This window comes from Pinus tabuliformis, chromosome 8 (genome assembly GCF_031772625.1).
Source record: "Pinus tabuliformis cultivar Carrire ecotype Pingquan chromosome 8, CPIR1, whole genome shotgun sequence".
NCBI lineage: Eukaryota > Viridiplantae > Streptophyta > Pinopsida > Pinales > Pinaceae > Pinus > Pinus tabuliformis.
Window position 1 is genome coordinate 486,041,549 of NC_142294.1, and position 23,755 is coordinate 486,065,303.

The window sequence follows — 23,755 nt, forward strand, 5'->3', positions numbered from 1 at the left end:
ATCCATTGAAGGCATCAAGAAATGAAAAATATTTCTTCCCTGCTAAAGTATCTAAGACTTGATCAATGAATGGTAGCGGAAAATGATATTTTAAAGTAGCCTTATTCAGTTCTGTATAATAGATACACACTCTCTACTTTCCATTCTTCCTAGGAACTATAATTCCTCCTCCCACATTTACCCAAATTCATAAGCTCACCAGGGAAAACGTGAGAAAAGTGTCACTATGTCATGAACCGACCTCCAAGTTCTAGTGAAGGAAGTGATTCATATAAACTGAACACTTATTGACATCCCACAAGGACTACATATCACTTAGAAGCTGGACAACCACCCGAGGTGATCACTCCATGAGATGTAACCTTTTTTCTTTGACCTAGCTCCATAACCGCACCCTTGACACAACATACATGCACTTGAAAGCCTATAACCACACTCACATGCTTGCTTCCTTGTGATTATGACCCAAATCCTCCAGTTCTGTGTATGCGGTTCCGAGATCTAAGCAACTTTTCTAGGTTAACATCGAGAACACTGCCCAAAACTGCCTGTAACTGGTGAGCTCTAGTATTATAGCAATCATGCTGCAACTCCTGGGACTCCCTACTTTACTTTTAGCAACCCAGTAGTTCGTAACAAACTTGGAAGTGATGGAGTTGTATGCACAAATACTAGCTCTTACTGCAGGCTGTCACTTGATCAGCTGGCACAAGTTCGCTAAGAGCTTAAGCCAAATTCTATGAGTTCTTAGAATAAGCTTTTAACTGTGATGGAAGAAAGCTAACTTGCAAGAGGCTAGTCTAATTGCAAAAAGAAGATGAAAATTGAAAGGAAACGTAAGCCCTAGCAAAGCATAATTTTACCCACTAACCCTACTTTTGCAAGAAAATAGATGAAACTACTGAAATGGATGCCATTGACTACTGAAAAGGTAAAATGCATGTATTCAAGCTACTTCTAAAGGAGAATATGGAAAAATCATCTTTTTGTACTTTTGAGTAATTTTATGCAGAATTATTATGCTTGTGTTTTAACTATTTGTAACTGTGCAGAGGTTTGGTGGTGAAGGAAGATGGAGTTAGATTTTTCAGGAGGTTGGGAAGGTGTGGAGAGGACTTAAGGAGTCCCTAGTACCCTTCTGGAGACTTCCACTGCGATTAGACTTCGAAAAATCATTCGCATGAACTTCTACAGGAGGCTGCAGGGGATCTACAGGAAGTTTTACAGGAGGTTCTATAGGAGGAGGTCGAAAGTGGTTTTTGGAGGTTTGAAGGTGGAAAAACGGTGGGAAAAGGGAAATGAAGGCTGGATGGAGGTTTTAAAGGGTCTAGGACTCTGTCAATGAAGATCAGACATGAAAGAGATGGTTGGATTTGTTCAAAGGTCAAGGAAGCAATTTTGCACAAGAACATAGAAATTAGGGTAGTTTGGAAAAGTATGGCGAATGAGTGGAGGACTGGAGCAGGTTGTGTGATGGAAGAATGATAAGTTGGAGTGTTCTACAAGTGAGCTACACACTTACTTTTCAAAACTGTCCCAAGAAAGAACTAAAAAACAGAGTTTTACCCATTTTAACCTAATTCTGACCTAAAAACCAGAAAAGTGCTAAACAGAACTTTAAGGACAGGAAGGTATGCAAGAAAGCCATGAAAACTGAACAAGAATAGATCTAAGCATGTAAATACAACTGATATCAACTTCTCCAACTCGAAATCTCACACTAGCAATTGCATTGGAAAGCAAAAACAGTGTTTTGGTGGCAGCAAGAGTGCCTTGGTCTCAATTCATGGTCCCAAGGAGGGAGAAAGGAGATCAAGGCCTGCTTGGTAGCCTTTTTTTGGATCTTTTTCTGTTATTGCAGCAAACTATATAATCAACCTGAAGCAAGAACAACTATTCTAATCATAAAAAACAACCTAAGTAACAAAGCAAGATTTAACCTAAACAACAGAAATTATTTCATGAATGCAAGAAAAAAACATATAAATACACAAAGGAGGTGCTGGGCACTTGGGTTGGGCCCAACCCCAAGAGCTACAACCCCCTAAGAAAGATCAGTGCTGGTTCAAAGCTGGATTCATCTTCATTGATAAAAAAATAATAGTTACATCACAAAACTGTCTGCAAAAAGAGCTCAAAAAATGAGCTGAGTACAAGGTTGCACTAAAGTGCGAAAATAGAATATCAAAATGGCTAACCTACTGAGGTTTGAAGCCTTCTTATTTGTGCAAGTTAGGACTCCCAAAAATCCTCCTAAACTTTAGGAACTCGGCTGCATAAAACTGCAGATAACAACAACTTCACTATACCTACTCGGCTGCCCCTTGGAATCATCATTTGTGGGCTATTGTACTCCGAGCTGTTGATGGAGAACAATGCAGGAGACACCCCTCCTATAAGTCCTCAGCCCTATTTCTTGGAGTTTGACTGCCAATCTGCTCATAAATGCCTGGTCTTGGTCCAAAAATGTCCAAAAATATGCAATAAACACTCATTAGACTTTGTGGTAAAGTGACTATCCCCATTCACTCAATTGACATAAATATATTCAAAAACATGCACAAAACTATGGATAATGGTGGATTAAATGAAAATAATAGGCAGAATGAGCCCATATAGTTACCCATTTCTGGGGCTCATCATCACCCCCTGCTGAATGTGTTTCTCATCCTCTGAGAAACTAATCCAGTTCTTCATCTTTGATAGCTTTAATAGCTTCCCTGACATCCCAGGGCTCTGAGGTGATGTCCTCTTCTCTGTCATGAAAACCTACTTTTCTGTCCACTTCCTCCCATTGTTTTTGTTCCTCCTCCTCTTTAACCCCTTCCAACAATCCTAGCAATAGTGGAGGACTGAACTTAAGACCAATCCAGTTGGCTTTCAAGTTTTGGATTGATTGTTTGTATAGGGGTGCTCTCCTCATAGCTTCCCTCATTCTGGTTAGGGAGTGATACTCCCTTATCTTTAGGCTATGGGATAATGTATTCCATATTCTCGTGCAAGCATGAAGGAAATTATCACCAAATAGTAACTCCATATCTTCAAAGTGAGCAATAGCTTGTACTTGCCTTTCAACATAGTCAGGTGCAATTTGAGGGTTGTTTGCAAGGTGCTGGTGGGAATATATGAGAGTTGAGGGATCTTCTAGTTCTTCCCTTATCATGAGGGGCTCACTTAGCTCCCTGGTCATAATCTTTTGAATTTCTACTACTCCCTTTTCCTCATGGCTCAAACAAGAAGCCATAGCCATGAATTTTAGGTCTCCTAATGCAACATTTGGATCCCATAGATTCATGTTAGGAAGTGCCAGGTTCTATAAATAGAATTTTTCTAACTTGGCTTTATCTTTAGCTGAGCTACTATCACATAAATGCATAAACTGATTATAATTATGGAATGGGATTGTGCCCCTTTGGGCCAATGTTTTGATTTGGAATTGGAGCCATTGGTCTTTAAGATACAATGCATAGGATCTAGTTGGTTGTCTACATTGCAAGGCTTCCATTGCCCAGCTGGCCATGCAAGCCATTTGGGATTCTTTTTCCTGCAACTGTTGTTTCAAAATCTGCACTTCATTTGCAGCCTGAGACTATTTTTCTTGCAGCTGTTTCATTAGCATTTCAACATCAGCCTGTGGCTCTCCCCCTTGCTACTATTTCTATGTTACTTCATTATCTGTTAGGGGACCTTTTTGCTGTTGCTTCTCTCCCAAGATGGAAAAACTATCTCCCTTATGAATTTCCTATTGTTGTAACTGCTTTTTCAGCAATTCATTTTCTTCTTGTAGTTGGGCTCTTTTATTGCTCTCTATGTGCCTTACCATGGCCAACTACCCTCTCAATTCCTTCAGCTTGTCCTCCATGTGTCCTATGTCTTCAACTCCTTTAGATTTAGCAATTTGCATCTAGGTGTGGTTTCTAACCCTTTCTTTTTCTAATTCAAAGAATAGAGGCACAACGAATTTTTGTGGGATGATCTTCCCACCTTCTAGCAGATTGTAATAGGAGCCTAAATTAGGCTGAGGGCTTGGTTCAGGTATTTCTTTGGCCTTGCCTTCCCCTTGTGACTGTTCTGCTGCCTTCTCTTCTAATTTTTCAGTTTCTTTCAGCTTGGCTAGTGTTTCCTATAGAGATGTTTCAGCTTCCTGTAGAACTGCTTTTGAGTCCATCAACTTGATTTTTTCCTTCCAAGTGGATGTTTTGGGACTTCCTCTCTCATAGGTGATAGAGATCTTGGAGGGAGATTCTGCCTTGTTTTCAGTAGGTGTATCCTCAATGACAATTGGTTCCTTTGATGGTGGTTGGGGCTTGCCCACTTTAATCCTGGTGCTCCTTCTGGCTTTAAAATACATAGAGGTTTGCCTTTTTCTTTTTCCTTTTTGTTTTGCTGGAGTGCTTAATGCAGCAAGCACAACTGCTGCTTCCCTTGCCAATGTTTCAGGGGATGTTTCTTTCTGCTGTTCTTTTCCTTCATCTCTTGCAGCCTTTCCTTTGTCTACTATTTTTGCTTATGTCTCTGCTATCTCTAGTGGTGTCTTCTCTTTTTCTTGCTGGGTCCCTGCCTTGCCTGTGGCAGTCTTCTTTTGGGATTTCTTGGGATTTTTCTTCTCAGCGTTTGTCCTTTTTCTCTTCTTTGTTTTTGAGGTTGTCTTCTTTTCTACCTTAGGCTCAGCAGTAGTTTTGTCAAATTTCTCCTCTTCTTTCTGTTTCTCCTCTGTTTTTCCTTTTGTTTGAATGTCTTGTGCTTCCTCATTACTGTTCTTCTCAAGTTCCTCGGTTTGCTCCTCCTCTTCACTGCTGGATGGGCTAATGTCCTTAGTCAAATTTTTGATGTCATCATTTTTGGACATATTCCTGAAACTTTCCCAAGCTATGAGGATGGTATATGTGTGTAAGGCATCTTCTACCAACAGTTTGATGAGCCCATGGTGGGCCAGCTAGTCTGGGACCCCTGCATTTAGCTTGGTGCCACATTCTATCAAAGACTGGAGGAGGAAATATGGGAGATTGAGTTTTCTAGCTAGAGGTAGGTCCATCCCATATCTCAATTCATGCAACAACCTGAAGTGATAACCATAAATTATGCTGAACCTCCCTTCACATGTGATATACTTCATTATTTGGTAGCTGAATTCACTACATGGAGGAGGCAAGCTTGTCTTTCTGACCCCATTTTTATCCTCTACAAGATGCTCCTCAGGTTGAAAAAATGTCTTCTCAGCAACCTGTCCCAATGTTTTCTCCTGCTTACTCAAAGGGAGCCCGAGTGGGAGACCTGTGATTGTGCTGATGAAATCAGGTGTAAGCTCTAGGGTCAGACCCCTAAAAGTGACAATAGCATGTGTTTTCGAATGGGGTCTTGGGGACATAAAAAATTCTTCGGTCACCTCCTCATCATATCCATGAATTCTTTCAAAGAAGGGTATCTAGTTTTTCCTGGTGAAGAGGGCTACCACCTTAGGGTGCTCATACAATTTGCTGGATTTTAAAGGTTTTTTTCTCATGAAACCTCCTGGCATGGTGTTGAGTGTTTTTTTTTTTTAAATGCTCAGGTGAGAAAGCAAGCAAAACTAAAAACAGAGGGATAGTTGAATTTTGTCTTTTTCTGAAACCAAATAAGGAATTTCCCATGTGCTTTCTCCTTACAACATCAAATTGCAATATTTCCCCTGTTTCAAACTGCTTTTATCCTGAATTTGGTTCTCTGCTTTTGGAAAGAATTTTTTTTTTGACAGAATAGAGGATAAATAACACAGGGTTTTTTTCAGAGAGTAGACAAATGTGCAAATTCGGTTTCTTTTCACACAAGCTAGTTACTACGGTTGCATGTGTTTTCTTTATAGTAGAATGTGAGAAAGAAGAAGATAGACTTCGAATGCAAAGAAGAAAACAAAGAACTGTGTAGAACTCAGAGAAAATATGCAGACAAAATTTTAAGCTTTACTCTTCTTTTTTTCAACTCAATGCTGTGTTTTTAGTACACCACCTTATACAAATAAGTCATATGCAGAGAGGTTTCCAGAGCCTACCTCATTTCAAGCTCGAATTTTGACAAAAATCTCGGGTTTTCCTTTTGCAGAGCTATTCTCTGCCATTCATGTAGAAATATTCTTGTAGAAATCTTCTGGCTCCTGTAGAATGCGGTAATGCTCCTGTAGAGCCCGATAGGCGGGAGGGTTTTGAAAAACTGGCAGAAAACTAGCGGAGGACAACTGGTTTTCTGTTTTGGAAGTGGTAGGTGAGTACTGCTGTCGAGAACGTCGTGAATGAAGAATGAAACAAAGGTTGGCGGAGGCTTCAACCGCACTGCCCTTTAATTGTTGGCGTAATCCGTGGTGAGGAGGTGAGGTGGCCGGATGGGTACATTATCCCCATCTGGACCATTGGTCCTACGTCACGGTCATAATGGTTCTGCATGCCGCCTGACCACCATCACCTCCCTTACTCCCGTTATACGCCGCCACCACTACCAGTCCCAAATGTTTTTTCCCGAATTGACATACCAGTTAGTTGGCCACCGATTCCATTTAATCATGACCATTCCCACAGTTCATGCAGTTTTGAAATATTATTCATGCAATCGAGGAATAGGTTTAGGCACTTACCTGCTTAGTCGCTGCTGTGCTATGCATGCTTCGGACTTTGGCACTTCATTTCCTTGTTGCTATTGTTGCTGGTGCTTTGCATGCTCGGCCTTGGGCTTATGCTGATGATCTCTCGTTCAAACATTGTTCCTTGCATGGTTATACGTCCTGCTGCGCTGACCCTGTCTTTGGAGTATGTTTTTCAAAGGGATCAGCTACTACAGGAATCCTGTAGGATTTCCTGTAGCTGTTTCTCCTTTTGAACTTCAAGCTAATATTTGAGTAGGGCTAAAACGGCTAAAGAATGTCTCGACTGAAAAGAAATCACAGCTGGAAGGTATCAGGTAGGAATGAGTAAAAATGCCGCTACTTTTATTTGTCATCATTTTTTTGGTTTGCAGAATGAAAGAAACAGAATTTCTATATGTGGCTGTGCAGGGACACAAAAAACGAGTGGAAATGTAGGTTTACAGGGATGGAATGGTGAAATAGGAAGATGGATGGTGGTAGGGAGGTTCACAGGCCTCATAGACAAATTTCCAGCCGTCGAGTCCTTCTTTGAGATTGATTTTGGCCTTTCTGTAGTTTCTACAGGATCCTCTTGTAGAATACACAGAGTTTCCTGTAGGATGCGAAATTTTAGAACAGATGAGACCAAAACTTGGGAAAGGATAACGGTGATGGGGGGATGGATTGTGAAGCGTGCATGCAGCTTGGCCATGTCTTTTTCCTCTTGTGCGACTCTCCTACAACCTGCAATTTATTCAAAAGAAGTTAGGTTTTCCTTTTCTTTTTTCTCTTTTTTTTGAGACAGCTAGGGCGCCTCCAGGAGGTTTTCACTCTCACTGCCTGCCCTGTGCGCCTCCAAGAGGTTTTCACCCAGGGATATTTTATTCCATTTTCTTTTTTTCCTCTATTTTTTTTGTTTTTTTTGCTCAAGGTGTGGGTGGAGTGGAGACAGGGACCTGCTCCACTACCAACACTGATTTACCCAGAGTCTCAATGAACTCCTGCTTGGAAAGGGGCTTCCTGTAGATCTTTAATCGATGCCCATTGATGAGCATGGGGATGGCTTCTTCATCAATGGTCCGGATAAGGAATGAACCATTGCCATCACATTTTTTCTACTGTATATGGTCCCAGCCATCTTGTCCTCAGCTTGCTCTTGAAATATTTGTATCTCGAATCATACATCAGCGCCCAATCTCCCGGCTGAAATTGTTTCTTTTTGAGGTGTCGATCATGCCATATTTTTCTTTGAAGTTGGACTACCTCTGAGTGGAGAAGGGCCTGCATTCTCTGTTCATCTAATCCATTTAGCTGAAGCAATATTTCCTTTTGTGCATGGCTGAGATCTAGGTCCAGTTGAGCTGCCATACTTAATATGTTATATTCAAATTCTATGGACAACAAAGCCTTCTTCCCATAGACCAGCTCATAGGGTGTGAAACTTGTGGTGGTTTTCCAAGTAGTGTTATAGGCCCAGGTGACCTCAACTAATCGGTCTGCCCAATCTTTTCTACTCTGCTCACTACCTTAGTCAAAATCCCTTCCAAAGTTCTGTTAGTGACTTCCACCTTTCCATTTTCTTGTGGATGACAAGGGGTGGAAGTTCTGTGCTTAATCTTGTGATGTGTGAGCAGGTCTTCAATCATATTGGAGGTAAACTGACTTCCTTGATCTGTGACTAATTATCTTGGATAGCCAAACTTGTAGAAGATATTTTCCCTCAAAAACTCAGCTACTTTTTCTTCTGTTGCTGCTTTGATTAACTTTGTTTCTGCCCACTTTGTCAGGTAATCCGTGCACACAATGATGTAAGACTTTTGTTTTGAAGGAGGGTTGATAGGACCCACAAAGTCCATGCCCCACTTCTCAAATGGCTCGAAATTCACTTGAGGCTGTAGGCGAATCTCATCCTTTGGAGTAGGTTTTCCCATCCTTTGACATCGGTCACATTGGCTGATGTATCTCCTGACATCTTGATGAAGAGTTGGCCAATAGTAACCTACTTGCAGAATTTTGAAGGCAGTTCTCTTTGTTGCAAAGTGGCCCCCACAGGGCCCATCATGACAGGTTAGGAGGATGTCAAAAACTTCCCCCTCCCTGACACATCGCCTCAAAATCTGATCTGGGCCAAGTTTAAAAAGATTGCCCCCAATCCAAGTGAATGGGGCACTTTTCCTCACGATCTTGCTATTCTGTTTTGAGGATAGGTGTGCCGGAAACTGTGCTGAAACCAAATAATTTTCTTTATCAGCAAACCATGGAGAGAGTACTGAAATAGAAAATAGGTGTTCATATGGAATTTTATCATCCACCATTCCTTCTTCACCTGCAGGCAGATCTATTCTAGACAGAAAATCAACAACAACATTTTCCTTACTTGGCTTATCAACAATGGTCAAATCAAATTTTTGCAGTAAAAGTAACCATCTAATGATATGAGCATTTACATTAGGTTTATTCATCAAATACCTAATTGCAGCATGATCAGTATGTATGAATGTTTGATAGCCAATGACGTAGTGTCTGAACTTGTTTAGGGAATGGACTACAGCTAGGAGATCTTTTTCGGTTATAGTGTAGTTTAATTATGCCTTGGACAGGTTTTTACTGACAAAATATATGGCATACGGTAGCTTCTCTTCAACTTATCCTAAGGCTGCTCCTATAGCTTTGTTTGAGGCATCTGTGTGAATATGGAAAGGTAGGGCCCAGTTTGGACCTGTCAATATTGGGGCAGTGATCAGCTTACCTTTCAAGGCATCCAAAGCCTATTGAGCGTTGTTAGTCCATATGAACTCAACATATTTTCCAAAAAGACCAAAAAGTGGAGAGGCCAGCTTACTAAAATTCTTAATGAATATTCTATAATACCCTGCTAAGCCTAGAAAACTCTGAACATCTATTACCTCTTGAGGAGGTGGGACCCTTTGGATGGTAGCAATCTTGTTGGGATCCACCTGTAATCCTTGCTGAGAAATTGTATGACCTGGCACGGTCCCTTCAGTCATTAGGAATTCAAATTTATCAGGACTGAGGGATAGGTTCATTTCAATACACTTGGCTAAAACTTTCCTGAGGTTAGTCAAAGCTTCTTGGAAGTTAGAAACATAAGGGGTAAAGTCATCCATATAGATTTCGACTGAATCATGTACCATCTCAACAAATATGCTCAGTACTACTCTCTGGAAAGTGGCAGGAGCATTGCACAAGCCAAAGGGGAGGACCTGGTAGACAAAGGTACCCCATGGACAAGTGAAAGTGGTCTTATCTTGGTCTTCCGGGCTGATTTGGATCTGGTTGTACCCGCTAAACCCATCTAGGAAGGAAAAGAACTTCTTCCCTGCCATGCTGTCTAACACTTGATCTATGAAAGGCAAAGGGAAATGGTTCTTCTTTGTGGCCTTGTTAAGTTCTCGATAATCTACACAGATTCTTCACTTCCCGTTTTTCTTTGGCACTAGCACCAGAGGAGTAACCCATTTGCTGTCAGAGATGGGGTAGATGAATCCTGCATCCAACAACTTTTGCATTTCTTCTTTGACAATGTCCTTAAGGGCCGGTGTTATCGGGAAAAGTAGTGTCCATTCAGAGCTGCTAGTCCCACTAAGATGGGTAGCTATCTTAGAAACAAACAAACTAAAGTTACTTGTGTTTTCCTTTATGAGAGATAGATGAGAGAGAAGCAAAGAGTACCAACCTCGGTCTTTCGCTAGTCTCCTTACTTGTTTCCTCTCTCCTTTGATAGAGATTTCGCCACTCCTTTCTCACTTGTCCCACTTCAAAGAACACCTGTAGAGTCAAAGTAGAAAAATACCATCAAAGCATAGAGATCTATAACCATAAACAATATAGGATCAGATGTACATTAACCATACAAATTCATATACAAATACAAGATTTAGAGATATACAAGTATATGGAGGAAAACTCAAATAGCTTTATTGATAAAAGTAGTAGAAGAGAGGATTACAACCAAATGTATGATCCAGCATCATCCTCCCAGCATGAAAGCCCTCTTCACCTCATACAAAGCAAGATCACCCAACAATACAATGTCTCAAAGAGAAACCAACAACACTTCCTTACAAATTACAAAATTGAGGGATCCATATATAGATGTTTGCAGGAGAGTGAGTTATCTTTTGGGATTTTGATTAGTGTCATTTCACTGATAGTTCTTAGTTCCACTTGGAGAATTCATGATCTCTTACTCATCCCTGGGCGAATTCAGAGAGGCAAGTGTCATATGAGCAGCTTCTAGAAGATTCTTTGAGTTTCCACCTAGAAAACTGCTTCTGCCATTTGTATGCTCTCTCTCATCACACCCTACAGAAGGGATTTTCAATATGCATTGCACCCTTTGTGTGTAGCAGGTGAGATGTGTCGCACCCTCAGCATTGAGCAATCTGTATGATCCAGTTTTGACCAATTCTCAACAGTTTTTCAGGGAGAACTTCTGGGAAATGATGTAATTAGTTGACCTTGATCCTTTAGGGTTTGAAACAACACTTTTAAGGGTTTAGAAGCCCTTGGTTTATGGAAATATGTGATTGGGTTGCAGTGCCCAAATATGTCTATAACAGTTGCCCCCTAAATCATGAGGTCGTAAATCTTCTGATGTCGGGTGAAATGCTTTATCATGAGGATCCGAGGATTTCCGAATTGGAAGGTGACCTGTAATAAGATACAATACAATACATTATCTTCATAATATTTTCATGATCTAGCTGAGGCGGGCATTCCCATGCTCAGCTTTATAAATTCATTTTCATGTACACAGGACAGACAATTGTCTGTGTGGCAGACTGATGATTCTGGTAGAGCCATCATCCCTTAGCTTGGATGATTATCTATGTAGCAATGATGTACATTTGATGTCTTTATTTTCCTAAATATATCACAGCTTGGATGGATGAAACTAGATCCGGGGTCTTCAAACTCGTCCAATCTTCGCCCGAAGGACAAGTCAATCCATGTGAAAAGATGTTCTGATGTAAAACATGGAAAGACATCACCTGATTACCAGCCAATGATGTAAGATGTTAACATGCACAAGAGGAATCACGGATAATGATGATTACTCTCAAGGTACTGCAGTACAATTCACGTGGTGTGAATACATGAGTCGAAGTTGAACACCACGCAAAATCTTTCAGTCGAAGGCCATTGATGTAAACCTATCGCCGAAAGTGAGAAACTTGCCATTGAGGCATGCAAGCTTCAAAGTACTGAAAGGGTTGTTCCTAAGTCAAATTCTTGGATAATGAGCTGATGTCGACAAGAAGTGACCCATCATAGGAGGGCCCTAATGAATCCCACATCTACGACACAGAACAGAGTAAATGATTTTGTGGAGGTGAAAACGATTTGATGATACAAGGTTCAGGGTGGCGGTCAAGAAAAATGGAGAGTGAAGGTATTGCAACAGATGAGGCGTCAGCTGGGTTGGTGAATTCTCTGAGCGACTTCTCTTGAAAATATCAACGACACTGGAATGGATTGGTAGCGTTAACCCCAAAATGGATGGTACAGAGGACCAATGGTGATATGACCGGTGAACGGAATAACTCAACCCGACTCAATCATGGTGATGGAGTGAAAGTGTCATGTTCAAGAGAGACCTGCTACCAATGAAGTTATTCAAGTTTTGTTCCCTTTTTCCCCAGTCATTGCTGACCAGTACCTCTTTATTTTTGTCAAGCTTGAGGAGGATAACATATGCTTGTTCTATAATTTGCCCTTCGGGCAAACCTGTCGCTATGTTTTAGCAAGCCTAGCGACAATGAAACTCGCTCTTGTCTGCATGGACAAGTTTGTCGCTATTGTTTTAACGAGTTTAATGACAAAGAAGTCTCAGTCCTTTTCAATTTTAGAGAGTCTAAAAAGAGACGGAAAGGAAACTCCAGTAGTCCTTTTTCATAATATAATCCCTTAAGTCCAAAAAGTATAAAATAATACGAAAGGGATGACTTTTCGATAGTTTTAACGATCCGAACAAGACAAATGCTCGATATTTTTGTGTAACGATCCCTTAGGTCCAAAAAGATTAAAATATAGAGGAGGGATGGCACTTCCAATCACTTTAATGAACTAGAGAGGCCAATTTCTCAACAATGTTTTCATATTTTATGAGTCGGATGAAAAGAGCTTAAAGGAGACTCGTTTTTTGAGGAACGAGTGATGTTTTTGGATAGCAACTGGTTCTAGGTAAGGTTTGGAACTTTTCAATCACGACAGTGTAAAGAAGGTGGCTAATAGAATCACTTGTCGCAACTGTTCCTCAAAAGGGTAAACAATCAAATGGAAGCATATGATCGGCTAAAAAAGAGTGGAGGTGATGGTAAGAACACGACTAAGTTTCAATGGCTGATAACTATGCGATCACAATGGTTATTTACCGAAGGTGGGTTCATTTTTTAATGACCTTGAACTTTGGGGGAACATATGCTCATTGCTAGGTCTATTTTTTAACGAGCTTGAACTTCGCGTAAACCTGCTCATGCCAGTCGCATAATAAGGATGTCTCTCATTGGTAGGTTCATTTTTTAGGTAGCTTGCCCCATGCAAAGCTTTGCTCTGGAGCCTTTTGTATGCAAGCTAGAAACGACCAACCTACGAGGTTAAAGGGTTGAGAGCCGACAAACTAAGAAAATAAAACCCCAGGTATAAAGAAGAGTAAAGTTTCTAGGTTACCATACGAAAGTTCCTGCATTAGCAAGATTGTTTCGTCTAGGTAGCAGACAAAACACTTCCTTGGCTTTGTCCATCAAAATGGAAAAAGGTGAATGTTGTCAGTTCCAATCACATAACCTTCGACGAGGAAATGATATTTCCATACTGATCCATTTTCCTAAACGGACAGGGGTGTCAAGCTAGTCATATATCCTTTGCAGAAACCTACCTTATATCTGGGGTTTTCCTGCCAAAGTAGACTAGGGCGCATGCCCCCTGGGTTTAGTCACAATCACCGAATCACTCGCGCTCATTAGGTGGACGGATTGGAGGTTGATGAGATATTCCTTGTGAAAAAAGACCAGTTAGGGATGGCATTTGACTAGTAGCCGTGTTTGAACCAAGGAATGAAAGCTGGTCAACTAGCTGGACCACTCTGCCTTCATGCGGAAAACACATCACTCGAAAGAGTGAGGAAACAATAGCTCCCATGCTATAAATGTAGTCACGCCCAAGGAGTAGATTGTAATCTAGAGGCCCTTGGACTACCATCATGTTTAGACGAACGATTTTCCTTCTCAAAGTAATAGGCACATTTGGAAGGATCCCTAAAGGTCGACTGGTTCCTTTGTTGAAGCCTGACAGATTTCGAATCTCAGGAAAAAGTGATGGCAAACCAAGCGCTTTCTAAGAAGTTGAGGAAGAATACTCACAAAGGCCCCTTTATCTATGATAGTACCAGCCATGATCATTTTGTAAGCTTATACTATGATTCGGATGGGTACATTAGATGGTAAGTGGGGTCTTCGTAGTAGATTCCAATCGAAGGAAACGACTAGATTGCTTGGAGGAGGGACCAAATAAACAACCAGATGAATCTCTGACGAACTTCCTTCCTACAGTAAAGGGACGGGTAGATTGCCCCCATGTTCATCGGATTCTGTGTTGACAAAAAGAATTTGAATGGTGTCGTTCTCATTCTCTTTGGTGACTATATCATCTGAAGGTGGACCTTTTGAAGACAAGACTGGGTCGACTGTCGTCTCGACCTGTTGACTTTGGTATGGTGTGGACTCAGATGGTTTATCTTCAATGATAGGTGTTTCGACCAACAAAAAAGGTGTGTCAGTCAGATTTTCAACTAGCGATGAACTAGACAAGGGTTTCTTGTATCCAGGAGGAAGTTGCTCCGGTGAAGCAGGACGGTTATCCAAGACTCTTTTAGCTTCGTCTAGTAAAGGACAATGATGGAGGGCATGATCGCCTTCACACAATATACAAGGAAATTTAGATCTTCCTTTTTGTCCATTGACTTCATTTTCACTAGTTGATGGTGTGCTCTCAACATGATTGTCAGAGGTTGAAGAAAACGGATTGTGCAAGTGGGGAGACCAGTCCTTCAGGATCCGTGGGATGCAGGGAAAATCTCGATGATAGTGGTCTCCCTTGCAAATGACACATGGATATTTAGGTTTGGATGGTGCAGTGTGTGTATTTTCACTAGAAGATGCATGGTTGCCTCCTTTCGCCATTGGCTTCTTCTTCTTCTTCTCCTTCCCTTTCTTCTTCTTCTCAGTTACTTGGTTTTTAGCGTTACTAGCTTCACCAAGCAAAGAGGGAGAAGGAGAGGGAGAAACAAACGAAGTAGAAGGTGGGGGAGTGACTTCAGTATCATCTAGTTGTTGATTTGATTGCTAAGGAATTACGGCGTTTTGAACGACAGAGGTCGCGAAAAGCCATACTGGCAGGCCAATTGTGAGTCCTGGAAGGGACAATGTAGCCATGTGTGGAGCACCAACATCTCCCCAAGAGGAGGAAGGACTAGGATTTCCCCCAAGGGGAAATCCTTGATTGGTAGACTCCATTTTCTCAACCTAAGACCAACGAGGGAACAATGATGTTATTTCGATTAAAATAAATTTTATGACGCTTTGGCACAACTTGCTTTTTCAATTTTTAAGAGTCGAGAAAAAGCTAAAGATGACTCTAGTCGCCTTCAATTTTTAATGAGCCTAAAGTGACAAGTGCTCAGAAGGACCTTTTCTTTTAAGGAGTCTGAAAAGGAATGAAAGTGACTACTCTGGAAATCTAGACAGAGGGATTACCAAACCAATAGAAAAACTGTAGAATACTTGTTACGGTACGACAATCAATCTTCCCGAATGTTGTGTTCAGTGCATTGCGATCGATAGGGCGACAAACACGACTTCCTAAGGATAAAGGATATAGCCTATTGTGGTCTCCCAATATATACTCGATGGTATGTGGGAGCACAAGTTCGTACTGGAACTTGTCGTATCAAAGAGGAGGAATCACCCAACCTACGATGAAAACGATAGTTACCAGGCTTTACGATGTCGGAATACATATCTAACCTAGGCTTCTAAATGTTGTATGTTAGGTTCCAAAGCGTTTTCATGTTCATTGAGGTTTATTTTATAGTTGATCTTTCTTAAGAAGTTTTCCTTTAAGGTTCACCGCGTGATGTAGATGTACAATTCCTAAATATGCAATCTAAGATGATAAACAGTCGTTTACTTTCTTTCAACAATGAAAATCCTAGCTACCAAGGAAAGAGAAATGAAATTCTTTTAGCATAGAGCAGAGAGCACACACTAGATGCACTTTTCCTAAATCAATTATCACATGCAGTCTAAATGCAAATGCACATGTATGTATTTGTTTTTCAGTTTCCTTAATGTGAGAATGACAAAAAGAAAAATAAGTACAAATTTGAACTATTTTATTTCAAAGCAACAATACTGACAATTTTTTCTTCAAAAAACGGAAGGAAGACTAAGACGACACTTTGCGATTTCGAATTTAAAATTGTTTTCGACACTTGAAATACTATTAATTCAAATAAAATACAATGGAAAAAGTATAATTGACTATCTAAAAGAGGAAGACTTTACGACACTCTTTTTCTTGACTGAAAACGACACTTGCGACACTTTCAAATCAAAAGACGACAATTCGATTAAGCTACTATTTGCAAAGGAGAGATGTAAATGATGAAAAATACATAAAAAAATTCAAAATTATTTATCAATGGAGGATGAATAATGCAAAGGAAGAAGGTTTCAAAAATGATATAATGATCGCAGATAGCAAAATTACTGAATAAAGCTGAAGACAATGAAGGAAAAACCAAAATCTGGAGGCAGAAATAGTCTTACTCAATCATCACACTTGTAACACAGGGAAACAAGGATGCATCTCACCTGCAACACACGGGAGGTGCGATGCATCCAGATTGCCAATGAGAGACAGTGCAATGCTCTAGGGACGAGACTGAGTTTGGTTTTCACTCACAGTTTGCAGCTAAGTTCAGGGATTTAGGCCGAGCTAATGATAGACAGTAAACACAAAGTATAAGGGCTGATATAATGAGGTTATTTGAGCTACCACCAGGGCACTTAGAATGTTTGCAAGTCAGATGTTTAGTTCATAAACTAACTTGGAGATTGACTGAAGCAGCGTTGATCTACTTTGCAGTTGCATAGCAAAAGCAGTTCGAAGGCTAGCTGGCTTAACTTCAGGCTGCATTTATAGTTTATAAAGCAAAAAAAAATAACAAAACAAACAAACTATTCGCTCCCCAATGGAGTTGCCAATTTTTTATTTGGAAAACTAGTGTCCACTCAGAGCTGCAAGCCCCACTAAGACGGTTAGCTATCTTAGAAACAAACAAACTAAAGTTACTTGTGTTTTCCTTTATGAGAGATAGATAAGAGAGAAGCAAAGAGTACCAACCTCAGTCTTTTGCTAGTCTCCTTACTTGTTTCCTCTCTCCTTTGATAGAGATTTCACCACTCCTTTCTCACTTGTCCCGCTTCAAAGAAAACCTATAGAGTCAAAGCAACAAAATACCATCAAAGCATAAAGATCTATAACCATAAACAATATAGGATTAGATGTACATTAACCATACAATTGCATATACAAATATAAGATTCATAGATATACAAGTATATGGAGGAAAACTCAATTAGCTTTATTGATAGAAGTAGTAGAAGAGAGGATTACAACCAAGCTGTTTGATCCAACATCATCCTCCCAGAATGAAAGCCCTCTTCACCTCATACAAAGAAAGATCACCCAACAGTACAATGTCTCAAAGAGAAACCAACACACTTCCTTACAAATTACAAAATTCCAGCCTCTTGGATCTCTAGGATGAGGGATCCATATATAGATGTTTGTAGGAGAGTGAGTCAGCTTCTGGAATTTTTATTAGTGTCATTTCACTGATAGTTCTTGGTTCCACTTGGAGATTTCATGATCTCTTACTCATCCCTGGGCGAATTCAGAGAGGCAAGTGTCATATGAGCAACTTCTAGAATATTCTTTGAGTTTCCACCTAGCAAACTGCTTCTGCCATTTGTTTGCTCTCGCTCATCACACCCTACAGAAGGGATTTTTAGTATGCATTGCACCCTTTGTGTGTAGCAGGTGAGATGCATCGCACCCTAAACATGGAGTAGTCTGTATGGTCCAATTTTGACCAGTTCTGAGCAGTTTTTCAGGGAGAACTTCTAGGAAATGATGTAATTAGTTGACCTTGATCCTTTAGGGTTTGAAACAACACTTTTAGGGGTTTAGAAGCCCTTGGTTTATGGACATATGTGATTGGGGTTACAGTGCCCAAATATGTCTATAACAGCTGGATTCATCGTCCTTTGAAGCTGCCTGACTGGTTTACAATCCTCTTTAATGTGAATGTGATGAGTATAGACTGAAGGGTGGAATCCCTTCATCTCCTTATAGCTCCAAGAAAAAACATCCAAATGGCTGTTCAATAAGCTACACAACTCTTTCTCCTTAGAGGTGGATAGGGATGAGTTGATCTTCAAGGTTCTTTCTGGGCCAAATTCCACATTAACTCGGAGAGAGGTCGGATCAGCCACACAGAGATCAACTAAAGCATTGGCTTGGGTTTCTTCCACCAAATCTTCTAATGGCAACACACTGGGGGGTGGATTTTGAATCAAATTCTCAATAAGATCATATTTAGTTTGAGGACCCCCCTTAGTAGCTTCCACTGTGCATAATGGTGCAGAGTAGACTTCATCCTCGTCTTCCTCCTCCAACCAGAGAGGTAAGTCATGTTCTAGCAGAGGTCCCAACTCGACAACTGATGTAAGCATCTGTAGTAGCTAACCAAGGCCTTCCCAGGATGAGAGGATACCCAGTGAGCTTTTCCTTTGGCTGAAGAACCAAGAAGTCAGGAGGGTACTCCCAAGAATCAATGGAGACCATGACATCTTCCACAATCCCCTCAGGAGTCACAGTGGAGCGGTCTGCCAACTACAATACTGTTGAGGTCTTTCTTAGGGAAGCCTAAAGGTTGAGTTTGAGCATAGTGTCCCTGGTCATTACATTAATGGCAGCCCCTATATCAATCAAGGTGTGGGGGATTATGGTGCCATTGATGTGGACATCGACTATAGGACTTCTAGGGTCCAGGTATTTTGGATAGATTACCTGTCCCAACATCAGGTCGGACAGTTGTCCTATGACATCGATAGTTGGGGCATCTGTCTTGCGCCTGCTTGGGTGCCTGAAACACTTCTCTTTGATAAAATTGTTGTAGATTGGTACATCTTTTATGGCCTGGAGAAGTGTTATTTTTACACATAACTATTTTAGTTCTCCCAAAATTTCAGTTTCTTCTGGGGTCGGTTGTGTGGTTCCAGTTAGTCTCTCAGGAAAGGGTGGAATGGGTTTTGGTTCACTTTTATGTTTCTCTTCCTCCTCCTTAGGAGGAGGTTGGGTATCTAGGAGGACCTTCCCAGATCATAGGTTGATCTACTGAATCTCCACAGCATAGGTAGGACATGTTGTTTCTCCAGTATATACCTGTTGGGCCTGTTTTTTATTGGGGTTCGGGTTCGGTTGAGCAAGTATTTGGGGTTGTCTTGGAGGAGCAGGAGGTAATGGTTGTGGTTGAGCAGGTGGTGGAGGCAAAAGAGCAGGAGGAGATTTGTATTGGGGCCTCCACCCCTGATGAGGTTTATTCCATCGAGGTTGTGGCTGAGCGTCAGAATGAAATGAATGAGCAGCTGGTTGAGTATGGTGTTGAGATGGATACGACCAAGGAGGGGGTGTGGACCAGGAAGGATGAGTATGGGGACCCAAAGAAGGCATGGGAGTGGCTTGATTGGGGATGTAATAAGTCTAGTATGTCCCTTGCATTCCCTGTTGGTAAGGTCTAGGTCCATGTGGCCTCCTTTGGTTCATGAAGTAGAGTGGTTCAGTGGCTTCTTCAACCCCTTGGTACATAGATTTAAATCCATGTAAGGAAGGGCACTAATTTGTAGGATGGTATTCTTCACAAACAAAACACACTTCTACAGAGTACACTGGACATTCGTTCCTAGGATGCTTCCTAGTGCACGTGGGAGAAAAGATGGCCAAAGCCCTCTCGGCTTCCTCTTGCTTCTTTTGGATTCACAAGGTATCCATTTGCATGGCAATAGTCTGTCTCATATTGATTTTGAAATCTTCCATATGATTTGAAAATTCTTTTTAAAGGAATGAACTAGATAAGGGGGTACTGGCTAAAGGTTGACTTCCCCTACCTCTTTTTTTGGCTACCCTAGAATGGTTTATAAACACAATATTTATGTCATCATAAGGTAGCTGGTAGATGTCTCCCCCAGCCAGCAAATGGAGGGTATCTAGAAGGTCTTCAGGGGCTCTTCTGAGTAGAACCAACTTCAGAGATTCATGGTCAAGTGTGCACCTGGCCCTTTTATAACTGAGTTGAAATCTCTCTTCATAGTCTTCTAAAGATGCACCACTTCCCATGGTCATTCGAAAGATTTATTCATTTGTATCCTTTGACCTACAGTAGTCCAAGTATTTATTATTAAAGGCTTGTTGCATCTGAGCCCAAGTTGTGATATTGTTTCCAGGTAACCCCATGAACTAGTGTAGTGCTACATCCTTGAGGGTAGAGGGAAAGAGTTTCAAATTTTGCTTGTCTTCTTCATAGTCATAGGTTCGAAAAAGGAAAACAAACTCAAATAAGAAGGTATCAGGGTCTTCACTAGTCAATCCATGGAAGTGAGGTAAGGCTGAGGGACTTATGTTTTTCATCTTTGTGTCCCCATTGGTCTCTCGAATGGGAAAGGCACCTTCTATTCTCTCCCCATTTCCTCTAACATTTCTGTTTTTAGCCATGGTCTCAGAAGGAATGGTTTCTTGCTCTTCTTATGTTATAGGATTTTCATATAACTCTGGAGGTTCACCTATAGGTTCTTCTGGATCACGGCCACCAAAGAAGAGAGAAGGGTGACTTAGTGATGTGGTGGGGGTGTTGGGTAGGAATTTTCCTGAATTGTCTCTGTTCCTACGAGGCATGAAAGGAAATCTCCTTTTGGGTAATTTTTTTGTTTCTTTTTCTGCTTGTACCTGCAAAAACTAAAATGTATTGAACAACAAATTACAACTAACTAAAACCTATCTTGCTGAAATGAAAATGCAGAATTGAAATGAAAGCAAGAAAGGACTAATCTATTTTGCTAAAATGAAATTGCAGAATAGAAATGAAAGCAAGAAATAACTAATCTACGCTCGCTGAAATGAAATTGCAGAATTGAAATGAAAGCAGGAAATGTCTAATCTACGCTTTCTAAAATGTAATTACGGAATTGAAATTGCAGAATTGAAATGAAACAACTAGTCTACTCTTGCTGAAATAAAGTACTTAGCAGAAGGTTGCAGTGGAAAATAGAAGAAAAGCAGTAATCACAAAATACTCTGACGCTTCCTTGGCAACAACGCCAAAAAGATGGTGAGCTACAGTATTGCAGCAATGATGATGCAACTCTTGGGACTCCCTACTTTACTTTTATCAACCCGGTAGTTCATAACAAACTTGGAAGCAATGGTGCTGTATGCACAAGTATTAGCTCTTATTGCAGGCTGTCACTTGATTAGCTGGCACAAGTTCGCTAGAAGCTTAAGCCAACTTCTATGAGTTCTCAGAAGAAGCTTTTAACTGTGATGGAAGAAATCTAACTCGAAAGAGGCTAGTCTATTTGCAGAAAGAAGATGAAAACTGAAAGGAAATGCAAACCCTAGCAAACCCTAATTTTACCCACTAACCCTACTTTTGCAAGAAAAGAGATGAAACTACTGAAATGGATGCCATTGACTACTGAAAAGGTAAAATGCATGTATTCAAGCTACTTCTAAAGGAGAATATGGAAAAATCATCTTTTTGTACTTTTGAGCAATTTTATGCAGAATTATTATGCTTGTGTTTTTAACTATGTGACTGCGTAGAGGTTTGGTGGTGAAGGGAGATGGAGTTGGCTTTTGTAAGAGGTTGGGAAGGTGTGGAGAGGACCTAAGGAGTCCCTAGTACCCTTCTGGAGACTTCCACTATGATCAGACTTCGAAAATCACTCGCATGAACTTCTACAGGAGGTTGCAGGGGATCTACAGGAAATTCTACAGGAGGAGGCCGAAAGTGGTTTTTAGAGGTTTGAAGGTGGAAAAATGGTGGGAAAATGGAAATGAAAGCTAGATGGGGGTTTCAAAGGGTCTAGGACTCTATCAATGAAGATCAGACATGAAAGAGATGGTTGGATTTGTTCAAAGGTCAAGGAAGTAATTTTGCACAAGAACGTAGAAATTAGGGCAGTTTGGAAAAGTATGGCGAATGAGTGGAGGAAATCTTGAGAGATGGACTAGCGCAGGCGTGATGGAAGAATGATAAGCTGGAGTGTTCTAGAAGTGAGCTGCACACTTACTTTTCAACACTGTCCTAAGCAAGAACCTAAAAATAGAGTTTTACCTATTTTAACCTAATTCTAACCTAAAAACCAAAAAAGTGTTGAACAGAACTTTATGGACAGGAAGGTATGCAAGAAATCCATGGAAACTAAACAAGAATAGATCTAAGCATGTAAATACAATTGATATCAACTTCTCCAACTCGAAATCTCACACTAGCAATTGCATTGGAAAGCAAAAACAATGTTTTGGTGGCAGCAAGAGTGCCTTGGTCTCAATTCATGGTCCCAAGGAGGGAGAAAGGAGATCAAGGCCTGCTTGGTAACCTTTTTGTGGATATTCTTCTATTATTGCAACAAACTATCTAATAAACCTGAAGCAAGAACAACTATTCTAATCATAAAAAACAACCTAAGTAACAAAGCAAGATTTAACCTAAACAACAGAAATTATTTCATGAATGCAAGAAAAAAACATATAAATACACAAAGGAGGTTCTAGGCACTTGGGTTGGACCCAACCCCAAGAGCTACAGCCCCCTAGGAAAGATCAGTGCAGGTTCAAAGCTGGATTCATCTTCATTTATAAAAAATAATAGTTACATCACAAAACTGTCTGCAAAAAGAGCTCGAAAAATGAGCTGAGTACAAGGCTGCACTAAAGTGCAAAAATAGACTATCAAAATGACTAACCTACTAAGGCTTGAAGCCTTCTTATTTGTACAAGTGAGGACTCCCAACAGTCCTCCTAAAATTTAGGAACTCGGTTGCCTAAAACTGTAGATAACAACAACATCACTAGACTTGCTCCGCTGCCCCTTGGAATCATCATTTGTGGGCTATTGTACTCCGAGCTGTAGATGGAGAACTCGAGGAAGGGGTCATTTAATGTAGGAGACACCCCTCCTATAAGTCCTTAGCCCTATTTCTTCGAGTTTGGCTACCAATCTGCTCATAAATGCCTGGTCTGGGTCCAAAAATGTCCAAAAATCTACAATAAACACTCATTAGACTTTGTGGTAAAGTGACTATCCCCATTCACTCAATTGACATAAATATATTCAAAAAAATGCACAAAACTATGGATAATGATGGATTAAATGAAAACAATAGGCATAATGAGCCCATACAGTTACCCATTTTTTGGGCTCATCAATAACATTCTAGAATCATAAACAATATGCCAACAATGCTAACCATTTAGAACTTGAACAAGATCTTGAACTAGACATGCCTAATCCATGATATACATTTCGTCAAACATATGATAAACATGTAAGCTATAGTTTATGAATGCATATCTATTCATAGGGATCTGAACTTCATCTGAGAATCACCAAGAAGGCTCTATGCCCTCTTTAGCAAGCTACAATAGCACTTGTTAGCCCATGCATTCATCAACCATTCAATAACTTATTAAAAAATGTCAAGGGACATAGATATAATACATCATATAGCCAACATATAACCAACAAATAAACATAGTATAAACCATGGAAATCAACCATAATGTCAACATGATAACCAGTATAAGTGCTCATAGATCAAAATAGGAAAATAACTCTTATTAACATATGAAAAGTTCAAACAAGTCAGGGAATTCCATGTACCACCCAACCATATACTAGTCTTAGCCAAATCTCTATTTCAACCAATCATTCCCATGGCATATTCCAAGCATGAATGTGGGATCTCATGGGATAAATTAAAAAAAAAAAACCAAACTAGGGCTTCTAGAGGCCAA